This window comes from Vipera berus (assembly GCF_964194415.1).
Source record: "Vipera berus genome assembly, chromosome: 5".
NCBI classification, from domain to species: Eukaryota; Metazoa; Chordata; class Lepidosauria; order Squamata; family Viperidae; genus Vipera; species Vipera berus.
This window is the reverse complement of record NC_138207.1, coordinates 86,113,932-86,128,774: the sequence shown is the minus strand read 5'-3', so window position 1 is coordinate 86,128,774 and position 14,843 is coordinate 86,113,932. Positions and strand designations below refer to the sequence as shown.

The 14,843-nt window shown below is 45.5% G+C and overlaps 1 protein-coding gene across 1 annotated transcript in view; it reads right to left on the bottom strand.

Moving 5' to 3' along the window:
- LRRC20 (leucine rich repeat containing 20) overlaps positions 1–1,765 on the bottom strand; it is a 94,039-nt gene extending 92,274 nt beyond the window's left edge. The window contains exon 1 of the mRNA XM_081329319.1: positions 1,556–1,765. The gene's annotated coding sequence lies outside the window, so the exon portion shown is untranslated. The remainder of the gene's footprint in view (positions 1–1,555) is intronic.
- Positions 1,766–14,843: the final 13,078 nt, after the last annotated feature.

Sequence of the window (14,843 nt, the reverse complement as noted above, 5' to 3'; positions counted from 1 at the left end):
GGGAAGCAACTAGTGCTAACAGCTGTGCTATTTCTGAATCAACCTTCTTCAAGGAAGCATAACACACATCCATAATTGTGTGCTCTCCAAATATATCTGGACAGTCATAACAGTTGAAGTTAGTATGGCATCAGTCAGTGTTTCTTAACCTTCCAACCTGAACAAGTGTGAACTTCAACTCCCAGAATCCCCTAGTTGGCTGGGAAATTTTGGGAGTTGAAGTCCACACACTTTAAAGTTGCCAAGGTTGGGAAACACTGCCACAAGTAGACAGCATCCAGTTTCATTGCTCATGATAGCTGAATCTGTTGGGAAGAACATAGCAACAGCTGTGATGTCATAGTTGGTTTATTATCCTATGCTAGACTAGTCTAGGATGTACAAATAGTCATAATCAAGCCCCAATTTTCTGTTGCTGAGACATTTGTTAAATGAGTTTTGCCCCATTTTACGACCACAGGTGTTAAGTGAATCACTGAGTTAAGTTAGTACATGGTTGCTAAGTAAATCTGTCTTCCCCGTTTACTGCTTGTCAGAAGGCTGCAAAAAGTGATCACATGATCCTGGGACACTGTAACCATCATGAGTCAGCTGCCAAGCAGTCAAATTTTAATCACATGACCAAGGGGATGCTGCAATGGTCTTAAGTGTGAAAAACAGTCGTATGAACTGTTGTAAGCTAAGGACTACCTGTTGTTAACAGACCACGTTTTACAGCATTCTGTATTATACAATTCAGGCCAGATGTGATTACTCAGCAAATTTATAGCTGACAAACCATTATTTTTTTTTAGAATCCTGCATTAAATCCAGTGCAATACTGGAAGTCTCAGCACAACCTGTGTTTGCACGGTGCACTGAAATAAAACTTAGCCAACCACCTTTTCGCCTACGGTAAGGGTCCAGCTTTTGCCATTCATTTGAGGCTCAGCGTTTTGAGAGAGAGAGAGAGAGAGAAAGAAAAGGGATTGAGTAAAACGCAGCTAAGCACAACAAAGAAGAACATCCTCGCTCAACACAAGCCAGCCTGAGCAGACAGACAAGCCACCCGCAGAGAAAGCCAGACTGAGCTGTCCACCACGCAGGGCAGGGGTCTTCAAACTTGTCCCTTTTATGACTTGTGGACTTCAACTCCCAGAATTCCTCAGCCAGCAAAGCTGGCTGAGGAATTCTGGGAGTTGAAGTCCACAAGTCATAAAAGGGACAAGTTTGAAGACCCCTGACGCAGGGGGAGCAACACCACAGCCACTCTATAGAAATTAAATTATTATTATTATTATTGTACGTGCTGGAACTCAACAGAGCTTCGCACCACTACCGGAAGTTCCAGTTGTGCGTCACCCTTCTCTTTCCCTAACTCCGGGAAGGCTGACACGTTGTCCTCCCTTCTCCAGTCCGTTTTGCCTGGTTGCAACGAGCGGCTTTTTGCGCGGGGAGAGGGGCAGCCTCCATCCTCTGCGCCCCCTCCCCAGACAAGGCTTTCCGAAGTGCAATGAAGGTGGCGGGTCTTTGCTTTCTCCCACCTGGGCGGTTGCTTTTTTTTTTCCACGCTTACCGCAAATGCACAGCAGGCTTTTCTTCCGCCCTGGGCAGCTGGAGAGTGGCGCACCTGCGACCCCCGCGCTCTCGGCTGGCCTCCCCCAGCCATGGGGGAAGGACGGGAGCAGCTGGGCCTCGGTTGAAATCCGCAGGCCAGACCGAAGGGGTGGGGGAATGAAAAGCTCTCCCGACGAGTCGGACGGAGAACGGCCCCGAAGCCGGGACCAATCGTCAAGCGCTTGAAGCCGCGGCCGGGGGAAAGCCAAGCCAAGCCGGACCGAACGAGCGCCCTCTCTCGTGGGTGACCGGGGATTTTAAAAGGCAAAGCTCGGGCCTTCCCCACCAAACGGGGGAAATCGCTTTAGTCAACTTCTTCTACCTCAGGGGGTCTTCAAACTCGCCCCCTTTGTGACTTGTGGACTTCAACTCCCAGAATTCCTCAGCCAGCCTGCCAGGCTGAGGAATTCTGGGAGCTGAAGTCCACAAGTCATAAAAGGGCCGAGTTTGAAGACCCCCTTGTTCTACCTTGACCGGTCGTCGGCGGCCTGTTTTGGCATTCCAATGGGAGACCACCAGGATGAGCGCGGTCGGAGGGGAGGGGAGAGCATCTTGGAAGAAAATGATAAGGATAACTTTATTGTCACTTTGAACGTACACCAATCGGCATGCATCAAAATGAAATTTCGTTGCATACAGCTCTCAAAGGGTCACCACCTCCCGTATATACTTCTTGTTCTTGTGGCCCGCTCAAATTTCACATTGTCCATTTTGAGTCTCTAGGGAGGGAACGAAGGCACACAGGACAGAGGGAAATGGGGCTCCATGTGCCTGTTTGGCATTCCAATGGGAGACCACGAGGATGAGCGTGGTCGGAGGGGAGGGGAGAGCATCTTGGAAGAAAATGATAAGGATAACTTTATTGTCACTTTGAACGTACACCAATCGGCATGCATCAAAATGAAATTTCGTTGCATACAGCTCTCAAAGGGTCACCACCTCCCGTATATACTTCTTGTTCTCGTGGCCCGCTCAAATTTCACATTGTCCATTTTGAGTCTCTAGGGAGGGAACGATGGCACACAGGACAGAGGGAAATGGGGCTCCATGTGCCTGTTTGGCATTCCAATGGGAGACCACGAGGATGAGCGTGGTTGGAGGGGAGGGGAGAGCATCTTGGAAGAAAATGATAACGATAACTTTATTGTCACTTTGAATGTACACCAATCGGCATGCATCAAAATGAAATTTCGTTGCATACAGCTCTCAAAGGGTCACCACCTCCCATATATACTCCTTGTTCGTTCGTGGCCCGCTCAAATTTCACATTGTCCATTTTGAGTCTCTAGGGAGGGAACGATGGCACACAGGACAGATGGAAATGGGGCTCCATGTGGATTAGCCCTCAAATTCTGTTGTGTCCATAGTTAATGGGAGTGGTTTCCCAAGGCGGGAAAACCGGGTGCAGTTATTGGTTGTTACATTCTCGGCGGGAGATTCTGGGCCGGGGATTGGTTATGTTTAAAGGCACCTTAGTATATAAGATAGGGCTCAACGGCTGTTAGCCAGTTGACCCATGTGCATTCAATAAACGTTCTCTTGTTCAACCTTGCTGTCTACGCTCGTCATTCCGAACTTAACAGTGGCGACGAAGGTGGGATTGACGGCGGAACAGCGAAGGAGCCGCGGAAGCCAGCTGAGTGAAAAGCGGGAAATTTGAATCGCAGTCAACCGAACTACTGCCGCGTCTAAACTCACAGAATGGCGCAAGTCGGATCCCTGAAGGAGTTCGACCCGAACTACCCCGAAGACTGGGAGGAGAACGTCGGCCAAGTCGAGGGGTTCATGCTGGTCAACGGAATAACGGAGGACCGGAAGAAAGCGGCGGCTCTCCTCACCATTAGCGGCACGCCGGTTTACCGAGTTGCCGTCGGCCTGTGCCAGCCCTTGCCGGTCTCCAGCGTGTCATACGCTGACCTGCTGGCCAAACTAAAGGTCCACTTTACTGCGAAAAGGTCCGAACTGTTCTGGCGAAGGATATTCGAAAAACGGAACCAACGGCCGGGCGAATCCATCACACAGTTTGTGGCGGCAGTCAGAGAAGCGGCCCTGCGTTGCAAATACGATAACCTCGAAATTCGCATAAGGGACTGAGTAGTTTTGGGACTGCGAGACAAACACTTGCAAAACCGGATAATCGCAAAGCCCACAGGTACACTGCAAGAAGTCTTAGACGAGCTACTCACGTATGAGTCTACAGGCAGACGCGACCCCCCCTACAACAGCATGGCTGCCTCGGCCGAAATAAACCTCGAGAGCCATGTGGACGGTGGGGAGGTGGACTACCAGTGGGAAGCCGACGTTGCAGAGATCGCCCAAAGGTTCGGAAAGATGGCGCCGAGACCTCCACACTACGACGGACCCGACCAAGGAAGAAGACAGCAGACCCCAGCACCACAACGACCCCAGAGGGACAACCAATCCAGGCCTCGCGACCCCGAAGCGAGGTGCGGCAGCTGCGGCGGAAACCACCTCCGAGCAACTTGCAGGTTCCGAAACGCGAAATGCCGAGGGTGCGGAAAAACGGGCCACATCCAGGCCATTTGCAGAAGCCGACCGCGCGACAACCGTCTCCACGAGCTCGACGCATGGGCCACAGGTGAGGTAACCCCCGAAGGGAGCGGCGGAGAGACCCCAAGACCTAAGGCACGCACTTCCAACCCTGGGCCGGGGGTGGGGGTCAACCACGTGGGAACCCCTAGAATTAATCACATTCTGAGGCCTAAATTAAAAATTGGAGTCCAACTGCAGGGCATTCCCTGCAAGATGGAAGTGGACTCAGGGGCCTCAGTATCTATAATTTCTAGCGACACCCTCAAACACATCGAGAGGAAAAGCGGCCGTAGAATTCCCCTAAAACCCACTAAACTACAGTTAGCCGACTTCCAAAAAACCCCCATTGAACTAAAGGGCGAGGCCACGATTAAAGTAAAATATAAGGGGTTTAATGGATTTTTAGACCTCTTAGTCACTGAGGGCCAGAGAACCAGCCTAGTAGGCCTCAATTGGTTCCCGGCCCTGGGGATTTGGGTAGGGGGAATTAACACAATTACTAGCAAGACCCTTAAGACTGTCTGCGATAACTTCGCAGACGTGTTTGATGGGTCGTTAGGGAGATACAAGGGACCCCCCATTTCTTTTAATTTAGACCCCGCTGTTAGGCCCATCAGGCTTAAGGCCCGGAGGGTGCCTTTCGCCCTTAAACAAAAAATCGAGGCCGAACTAGATAAGCTAGTAGGCCAGGGCGTCCTAGAACCCGTAGAGGGAGGCCTCTGGGAGACACCAATCGTCACACCCCTTAAACCGAACGGGGATGTGAGGATTTGTGCCGACTATAAAGCCACCCTAAACTTAGCCATGAAAAAGCATGCTTACCCGGTCCCGACGGTGAAGCAGGTCCTCGCGACGATCCAGGACGGCGCCATTTTCACCAAGCTCGACTTGGTGCAGGCGTACTTGCAACTCACTGTGTCTAAGGAAGCCGCCGAGGCCCAAACGATAGTTACCCACAAGGGGGCGTTCCGCGTTCACAGACTTCAATTTGGAATAGCAGCAGCTCCAGGCATCTTCCAGGAGGTGATGGAGAGGACCTTAAAGGGCATACCAGGTGTATGCCCTTACTTCGATGATGTCCTAATCGCTGGAAAGACTGAAGACATCTTAGCAGACAGGCTGGAACAGGTATTGGGGAAATTCAGGGATGCAGGGCTTAAACTAAAAAAAGACAAGTGTTGTATAGGGGTAAAATCAACTGAGTTTTTAGGATTCAGAATTGATGCACAGGGTATACACCCTACTGAGGGGAAAATTAAGGCAATCAAATTGGCACCTGAACCCAAAAATAAGGCAGAACTACAAGCCTTCCTAGGCTTAATCAATTTCTACCACACCTTTTTGCCTCACAAAGCAGCCATTGCTGAACCTTTACACAGGCTGTTAGATAGGAAGACACCTTGGCAGTGGCAGGACAAGCACAGAATCAGTTTCCAAACATTAAAGGACATCTTGTCCAGCAACTCCACAGTCACCCATTTCATTGAAAACAAACCAATCTTCCTAGCATGTGACGCCTCTCCTTATGGAGTAGGGGCAGTCATAAGCAGGGTCAACAGAGGCCTATTGCATATTATTCCAGGACTTTGACTAAAGCAGAACGGAATTATGCACAAATTGACAGGGAAGCCTTGGCCATCGTGGCCGGCGTAAAAAAGTTCCACGATTACCTGTATGGTAGGAACTTTACAATTTACACAGACCATAAACCCCTCCTAGGGCTATTCACCACAGATAAACAGACACCCCAAATCATGTCCCCAAGGATGCTGAGATGGTCAATTTTCCTTTCAGCTTACACATTCTCTATTAAACACAGGCCTGGCAAAGAGATGGGGCACGCAGATGCCCTTAGCAGATTGCCACTAGCAGACACTGGCACAGACCCAGCACCTGTGGGCCAAATCATGTCTCTACAGGAACTCTCAGAATGCCCACTGACAGCCAAAGACATTGCAGCAGCTACCAGAAAAGACCACATCCTTAGCAGAATAGCAGCGTGGGTACAGGGGGGGTGGCCTAACAAGAATCCTGACCCCAAATTCACGCCATACTTTAGAAGGAAGGATGAATTGTCTTCACACCTGGGATGTATTCTGTGGGGAAATAGGGTTGTCATTCCAGAGGGCCATAGGAACGCAGTGATGGGGGAATTGCATGAGGGACATCCAGGGATTGTCCGAATGAAAGCCCTGGCAAGGAGTCATTTATGGTGGCCTGGGTTAGACACAGCAATCAAGGACAGAGTAGCCGGGTGCTATCAGTGTCAACGGTCTAGGCCAGAACAAGCACACACACCTGTACATAAGTGGGAAGTGGCTAGGAACCCTTGGTCTTGCATTCATATTGATTTTGCAGGCCCATTCCAGGGCCTCACATTCCTAGTTGTCGTGGATAGCTACTCCCGGTGATTGGAGGTCGTGCCTGTTAAGTCCATGACTTCAGCCAAAACCATACAGGTCTTGCGGGGACTCTTTGCCACCCATGGGTTACCTGACGTGATTGTTTCTGACAATGGGCCCCAATTCACATCCAATGAATTTCAGGACTTCCTCAAGGCCAACTGGATTAGGCACGCGACATCAGCACCCTTCCACCCCTCCTCCAACGGATTGGCTGAACGAAACGTCAGGACAACCAAAGACGCCTTAAGAAGAATCATCCAGGGGAATTGGCATCAGAGACTGGCTCAGTTCCTGTTGGCCCAACACACGACACCTTGCACGGCCACAGGGAAAAGCCCAGCTGAAATGAGGTGGGGCAGACGTCTAACTACCAAATTGGACAGATTACACCCTGACAGGCTACCTGCGGAACCTGAAAGAGACATTCCGACCCGGTCTTTAAATATTGGGGACACAGTCTGGGTGAGGAACTATGGGCAGGGGGACAAATGGTCACAAGGGGTAGTCATTGACAAAACTGGACCGTTATCTTAATTGAGGGGGAAGGGAATCAGCTGATCAGGAGACACATCGATCAGCTAAGAAAAAGGTCCCCTGAAATTGTACAGACCAACAATGACAGGAGCATCACTACACCAGACAATGCATTCAGTCATGACCAGTTAAGGGCAACATCAGGGGGTGAGGGAATGGGAATACAAATCAGTGCAGCTGAAGCAACTCCCCTTAGTAGCACAGCAGAAACTGAACCACGTCCCCAGGGCAGGCCAACAGAGTCCCCTGAACGGCCCAGTGAACCCCAACAACCCACTAGTGCGGCTGTGCCAGAGTCAGTGCCACAAACCACAGGGCCTGAAGCAGAGTCTAACTCCAGAACAGTAGACACCCCAGTTGTCAACACAGCTGGCAGATACCCAGCCAGGAATCATAAGCCACCAAGTTACCTAAAAGACTATGTTAAGTAATTAACATTTATCTGGGGGGGAAGGGGTGTTGTGTCCATAGTTAATGGGAGTGGTTTCCCAAGCCGGGAAAACCGGGTGCAGTTATTGGTTGTTACATTCTCGGCGGGAGATTCTGGGCCGGGGATTGGTTATGTTTAAAGGCACCGTAGCATATAAGATAGGGCTCAACGGCTGTTAGCCAGTTGACCCATGTGCATTCAATAAACGTTCTCTTGTTCAACCTCGCTGTCTACGCTCGTCATTCCGGACTTAACAAATTCGCTTGTATTCTGACAACCTCGCCTTCTTTCCTTTTTCTGATCCTGACTCTTCCACCTTTTCCTTAAAGAGGCCTTGCTTCTTTTCGCCCCTGGAGCACGCTGCCGCCGCTGCCACCAACTCCTCCAAAAGCCTCTCTCTCTTCCTCTGGGCCTGCCAACAGCCTCATCCAGTTCCTTTGCTCCATAAGCTCCAGGTCCTCTCCTCCTCTGGAAACAGCACTGATTTGCAATACAATCCATCACTGGGCCAGCAGTCAGATCTTGCCACCACCCCCATTTTTTAAAAATAAAAGCAAACACCACCATTTTAAAAAAAAATCTCTGCCAAGGCAATAAGGATGTGGTTGAGAAGTGACCAGGAGCTGAGCTCGATTTGATGGGGGGGGGTTTCCCCCCCCTTTTCCGGTATAGTTACAAGAAAACATTCTGTCAGTAAATTTAGGCACTGAGGAGATCGGTTTCGCTCCCAGGACATGATAAACAGACAAACGATGCAGTGCAGCAGTCCTGTCTCCACGTGCTTGCTTCCCTTTTTCAGAGGGCAGCCAATAGTCTGTAAATACAGAGCGTGCTTAGTTATCAGAATATAGAGAGTTAGAGGTCTTCAGGGGTAGGCAACCTTGGCTCTTGTATGACTCGTGGACTTCAACTCTCAGAATTCCTGAGCCAGCATGGCTGGCTCAGGAATTCTGGGAGTTGAAGTCCACGAGTCATACAAGAGCCAAGGTTACCTATCCAAAACCCCTGCTCAAACAGGAAACCCTACTATTCCAGGCAAACGGTCGTCCAATCTCTTCCTTTAAAATCTCCAGTGATGAAGCACCCACAAATTCTGAAGGCAAGCAGTTCCACTTGTTAATCATTCTCCGTACTGGGACATTTCTCCTTAGTTTTAGGTTGAGTCTCTCCTGGATTAGTCTCCATTGCTTCTCGTCCTGCCTTCAGGCGCTTTGGAGAATAGCTTGACCCCGCCTAAATTGTGGCAGCCCCTCAAATATTGGAATACTCCTACCTATGTCACCCCTAGCCCTTTTCACTAGACTTCTTGGGAAGGAGGGTATTTATTTCCCCCACCCCCCAAAAAGCCCTGCAGAGTTCCTGAATAATGCATATTCCCTTCTACTTAATAGTTCCATTTATTTATTTAGTTCCATTTATTTATGGAACTACTTAATAGTTCCAAATATTTATTCCCTTCTACTTAATAGTTCCATTTCTGGGTTAACTATTAGCAGTTGCAGTGATGGATTTTGCAAGGTGGTGCAAATGTGACGCCTTTTTTTCTCACTCATTTTGGCCAGGCCGTGCAGGGGAATTCACTGGAAAAAGCAACTAGGTTTGGAAGAGTTAGTGGTAAAAGGCCATCAAAGAACACAATGGCTGGACACGGTCAAAACTAGCACTAACTAGAGCATAGAACAACTCAAATGAAACAGTGCAAAATCAGAAGATATGCAGAGAACTGGCCCATAGAATCACCAAGAGTCAGACAAGACTGAACGGATAGCCGTCATTACCTCCCCATCATTAAAAAAAAAGTATATCTCTGTAGCCAATTATCAGGGGAAATTATTATACACTAACCAGTCACATTTCACGAGGATATATAAATAAATAAATATTAGCTAAGCAGTTCCAGATTGTGCTCTCATTCCATCCTGAACAAACATCTGCCATTCCTTTAGCTTTGCTGAAATATTTGGTCCTCTGCTGACTGTTACTAAGGAGAAGGTCCCTTCCATCAATTTGGCTGGAAAAAGTTTGTTGGTTTTTTTTTCTTCCTTATCTCTTCTCAGTTCAGAGTTCAGTTCTTTAACTATATACAGTAATTCGGTTGCTGAAGTCTTGCCCTCTTCCCTCCCTATCCTTTTTCCTTTGTGTTCTCAAATCATAAGCGAAGTATCTTTTTTCATATAGTACAGGTGTGACTTTGGAAGCAGTTGCAGCTGAAGGAGAAAGTAAAAATTAACAGACAGTCCTCAGCTTATGACCATTTGTTTATTGACCATTCAGTGTTGCATTGACATGCAACTAGTTAAGACTGTTGCGGTATCCCCACAATCACATGATCAAAATTCGGGTATTTGGTAATCGGCACGTATTTACAGGACTTTCAGCATTCTGACAAAGTAATTAGGGGAAGCTAATTCACTTAACAACTGCATGATTCACTTAACAACTGCGGTGATTTACTTAACCAGAGCAAAAAAGATCATAAAATTGGACACGACTCATTAAACAACTGCCTTGCTTAGCAATAGAAATTTCCCCAGTTGTGGTCATGTGTTGAGGATTACCTGTAAGCAATTTTGCATAAAAGCTAAAGTCTCCTAGGGCTCAAATTTCATGGATTTATGCATGTAGTTTTCTAGCCAAAAACATGTAAGTGATTTGGTACTTGCTCCTCCCAGGAAGCTGTTTTGACTTCCACCCCGGCCAACAGCCCTGCAATTTCTTGACAAGTGTTATACTTAAGTAATCTGGTCTTGCTTGGTCTTCTGAGCCCAGGCAAGTCAGCCAGATGCCGCATGCTTAGCCTTTAATTTGAGCTGCTCTAATAAGACAATACTGAACAGCCTGGAACATCCCAACTGTCAACTGTATTACCAGGGCAAAAATAATCATATTCTATGGGATGATCGTGTCCATTTTCCTGATACTTTGATAAAGCTACCAGTTACTAGCTTTATTGCATTTCTTCCCTTTTCCCCTTGTTTATTAAGATATTGAAATATGAAGAAAAAAGCAAATATTGAAATAAAGTTTTTAAAAGATGAAGCAACAAGGACCGTTACATTTGAATTATTTAAAAGCCACAGTAAAAAAAAGTAAATTACTTTTTTCTGATAAATCTTCCCCTTCACTTCCATCTGTGTATCTCCAACCACTAGCCACAGTTTAGCTATTTAAACTTCACACCAAACTTTAATAAGTGTGTTAGTTTCTATCTGAATCGTAAAAAATATATAGTCCGAATGTCTGTATCTGCATTGCTGTGTGGCAGATAATTTAATTTAATTTAATAATATTTCTATACCGCCCTTCTCCCGAAGGACTCAGGGCGGTGAACAGGGCAAGAATAAAAATACAGGATTACAAAAGTTAAGAAAATGATTAAATACATGCCCATATACTAAAATACATCTTAAAACCCCAATAAAATAACAATAACAACCCCCCCCAATCCCCTCATCAGGCCAGGCCAGCTTGTTCAAAAAAGTATATTTTTAGGTCGCGGCGAAAGGAGTGAAGATCGGGCGCCGTCCGGAGCTCAACCGGTAGCTGATTCCATAGCTCCGGGGCGCCCACAGAGAAGGATCTCCCCCTGGGGGCCACCAGTCGACATTCTCTGACCGGTGGCACCCTGAGGAGGCCCTCTCTGTGGGAACGCACAGGGCGGAGGGAAGTTGATGCCGGCAGCAGGTGTTCCCTAAGGTACTCCGGACCCTGCCATGTAGGGCTTTGAACACCATTACTAGTACCTTGAATAGTATGTATGTGAACTTGATTATCCCTCTGTTCAAGTCTCCAATAGTTTTTGCTAATGCTAGCAAAAAATTCCTATTTTTGCTCCAAAAGGTCTCACTCACATGTTCCTAGTCAGATTCATGCAGACCTAGGTAATGAAAGAATGTGTAAGAAGGGTTATGAAAGCCGCCTTAAAATTCCTCAGAGTACAGATGTTTGTATAACATCATTCATATGTTTGGCCAAGATGAGAGGGGCCGAGGTGTCTATATTCATGCATAACTGCAAACAGCTAAAGATTCTATTGTTAATCTTCTATTCTGTGCTCCTCACTTCTACATAATAGATTTAGTATGTTCTGTTTAACAGCAATGAGTTGAGAAAAGTGTAAACCCCACAAATAGATTTGGCATTTTGTACTTCCTTCTTTCATCTATCTGTAGCTAAGCCTAAAGCTGTTGTTTTAAGGAAGACTGAATTAAGAGCTTTGTGTGATTTATGATGAGCAAAATGTAGTTAGTAAAGCTGGTTCTCAGAAATTAGTATGCCAAAACCTATGTCATTCTAACCTAAGAGTTTCTCCTGCACTGGACTGAGGGGTCCTTGCTGACTCCTAAGGGACCTAACCAATGCAAAATATTTTCTCCACACACCCTCTGCCCAGAGAATTAATCATGCTTGATTGCTGACTCAAGATTTCTTAATACTTGTCATCAGGTTTGTATTCATTTTCATCGTGACGCACCCACATCAAGTTACTGGCATTTTACCGACCTGAAAAATAATGTTTCTTCCTTGGAGAAAAGCACTAGAGGCATTCAGATCAACTGGGTGCTAAGAATACAGATATTTCTCGACTTACGATCGCAATTGAGCCCCAAATTTCTGTTGTTAAGTGAGATATTTGTTGCGTTTTGCCCCATTTTACAACATTCTTGCCACAGTTGTTAAGCGAATCACTGCAGTTAAGTTAGTAACGTGGTTGTTAAGTGAATCTGGCTTCCCCATTGACTTTGCTGGTCAGAAGGTTGCAAAAGGGGATCACGTGATCCCAGGACACTGCAATTGTCATAAATATGAGTCAGTTGCCAAGCAACTGAATTTTGATCACGTGATCATGGGGAAGCTGCCATGGTCATAAGTATGAAAAACAGTTGTAAATCACCTTTTTACTGCCGTTGTAACTTTGAACGGTCACTAAATAACTGTTTTAAGTCAAGGACTACCTTGACTGCCTTGACTACCTATCTATATTTTATAGAAATATATTTTTATTTATGATTTTTTTTATTTACAAAATAAAAATATACTAAGTACTCAGTAGTATACAATGCCCTGTTTTGTTTTGTTTCTAAGTAGGGCATGACATGGGTTGATCTTGCCAAGGATCCTTTTTCCTCTTCCTTGTAGTGTTGTTTGCCTGAAGTGAAGATTGTAATGGGCCATGGAAGTCATGAGGCTGTGGTTATTCCTACATTTCTAGTGATCAAGGATTATATTCTGATCACAAGAAAATGAAGGCTGGAGCAAATGGCTCAAACCGAAGTCAGAAATTGTAAGAATCAGTGAATTGGGGCTCTAAGAAAGCAATAAAAGAATCTTATGCTGTCCAGCTTTATGGCGGAGGAGATTGTAAAAGACACGATGATTGCCTGGGGGAGAAATATCGGGAGGACAATACAGCTTGATATGTGGCAGAACTTATGGAACAAGACCATGGAACTGACTCTATCCTCCTCCTTTAAGGAAAATTTCTATAAAATGATCTACCGTTGGTATCTCCCCCCTGTTAGAATCGCTAAAATGTTTCCAGGATCTTCTGATAGATGCTGGAAATGTTGCTCGACCAAGGGTACCTTCTTTCACGAATGGTGGAACTGTTTATATGCCAGACGATATTGGAGAAAAATTCAACAGTGGCTATTGGAAATAACAGGCGTGAGTTTCCTTATGCAGCCAGACCGGACAATATCGACAAAAGAGATTGGTATATATTTGTTCATGTCTCAACAGCGGCGAGGATGGCCTTTGCCCAATTGTGGAAGGACCCAGATATACCCCCTGACCATTTGATAATAAACAAGATTCTCCGTTGTGCCAAGATGGGACAGGTTAATGTACATTTTAAAAGATAAACGTGGATCACTATATAGTATAAGTTGGAACAAATGTTTTGTATGGCTTAAAAGAAGGTTCAATTTAGGAGAAGTGATGAGATCACCCACTTAATTGATCTGTGTAATTTATTAGGCTTACAAGGTTGACAAGATATGACCAATGGTAGTTTTGTTTTTCTTTTAATGATAAGGATATTCTATGTGTTGGAAAGTTTAGCTGGGATGATATATTTTTTGTTAATAGGAGAGTAGATATAACTCTCGGTCTGTTTTGTCTTCCACGGTTTGTGTTACGTGATTATATGGTTTGTGTCTTTAAACCCCTTGTCCCTTTCCCTATGTATTATTCTGTTGTCATTCTTATTGTAAATAATTAATAAAGATTATATTTTAAAAAAAAGAAGAGTTGCCTTTGGCCTCCTGGAAAAGGACAACAGAGGAAAAGAACATGGTCATCAAATACAGATACATCCATCAGTGAAATATTTTATTAAATTTTACTGACCCAAAGTAGTTCTTAGATATGTGATAAGAATATAATCCAGTTTCCATTTTACCTATTAACATGACCATTGCTGTACAAAGATGTTAGAAACATAATTCTTTGAGATGGGCAGCATCTAAGGACCGCTATCTGTGCCAGTTTTGTCATGCTTGTACTGAAAAGCTGTGTGTGTATTTGGCAGAAAAAACCTACTGGAAGTGGTTCTTGGTTTTCAAGAGTAAGAGATGGCTATGACTCCCCTTGATAGGACAATTAATTTAATTTAATTTTAATTTTAATTCCATTTATATCCCGCCCTTCTCCGAAGACTCAGGGCGGCTTACAAGCTTAGCAGTGTACAAGATGAGACTACAAAGGGTCACTACGAGAGAACTACAAGGGAGTTATAGCTACAAGACTGAAAAACATGATGGGAAGGTTGACAAACAGGCTGAATTAATTGTATCTGGAGTAGGAACCCACATCCCCCAGCCACCGTTGCTCATGGCACTATGATATTCAAGAGTGCGCAAAGCTAGGATGTTTGAGTTAAGAAATAGTGACTCTTGTTGCACAGCTGCAATCCAGCATATACATTTTGGTGCTGGATAAGAAATTTGCAAGAACACATTTGTAAAAGGTTGAAAAGCTTAATGTTCATCCTAACTTTAAAGTTAGAAAAAGAAAAAAAACCCCATGGGATTTTATAGTCTGGTCTTAAGCATGGTTATTTGGTAGTGAATCACACTGAACACAAAGACACTTCCTACTCGTGAGCACAGAAAATTGTGCTGTTACAGTGCTGGTCTTTACTTGTTTATGATGCCATTTTGTCAGCTGAATATAAGCACCAGTATGAACCTATTATGAAAGTTAAAAATAGAGAATGAAAGGAACCGTGATTAAATATTAAGAAGCCAGCAGGAATATGAAGCTAGATTCCTACAGTTGAGCATGATTTGTCAAAGGTAGATAGTGTGCGATGGACCCACAGA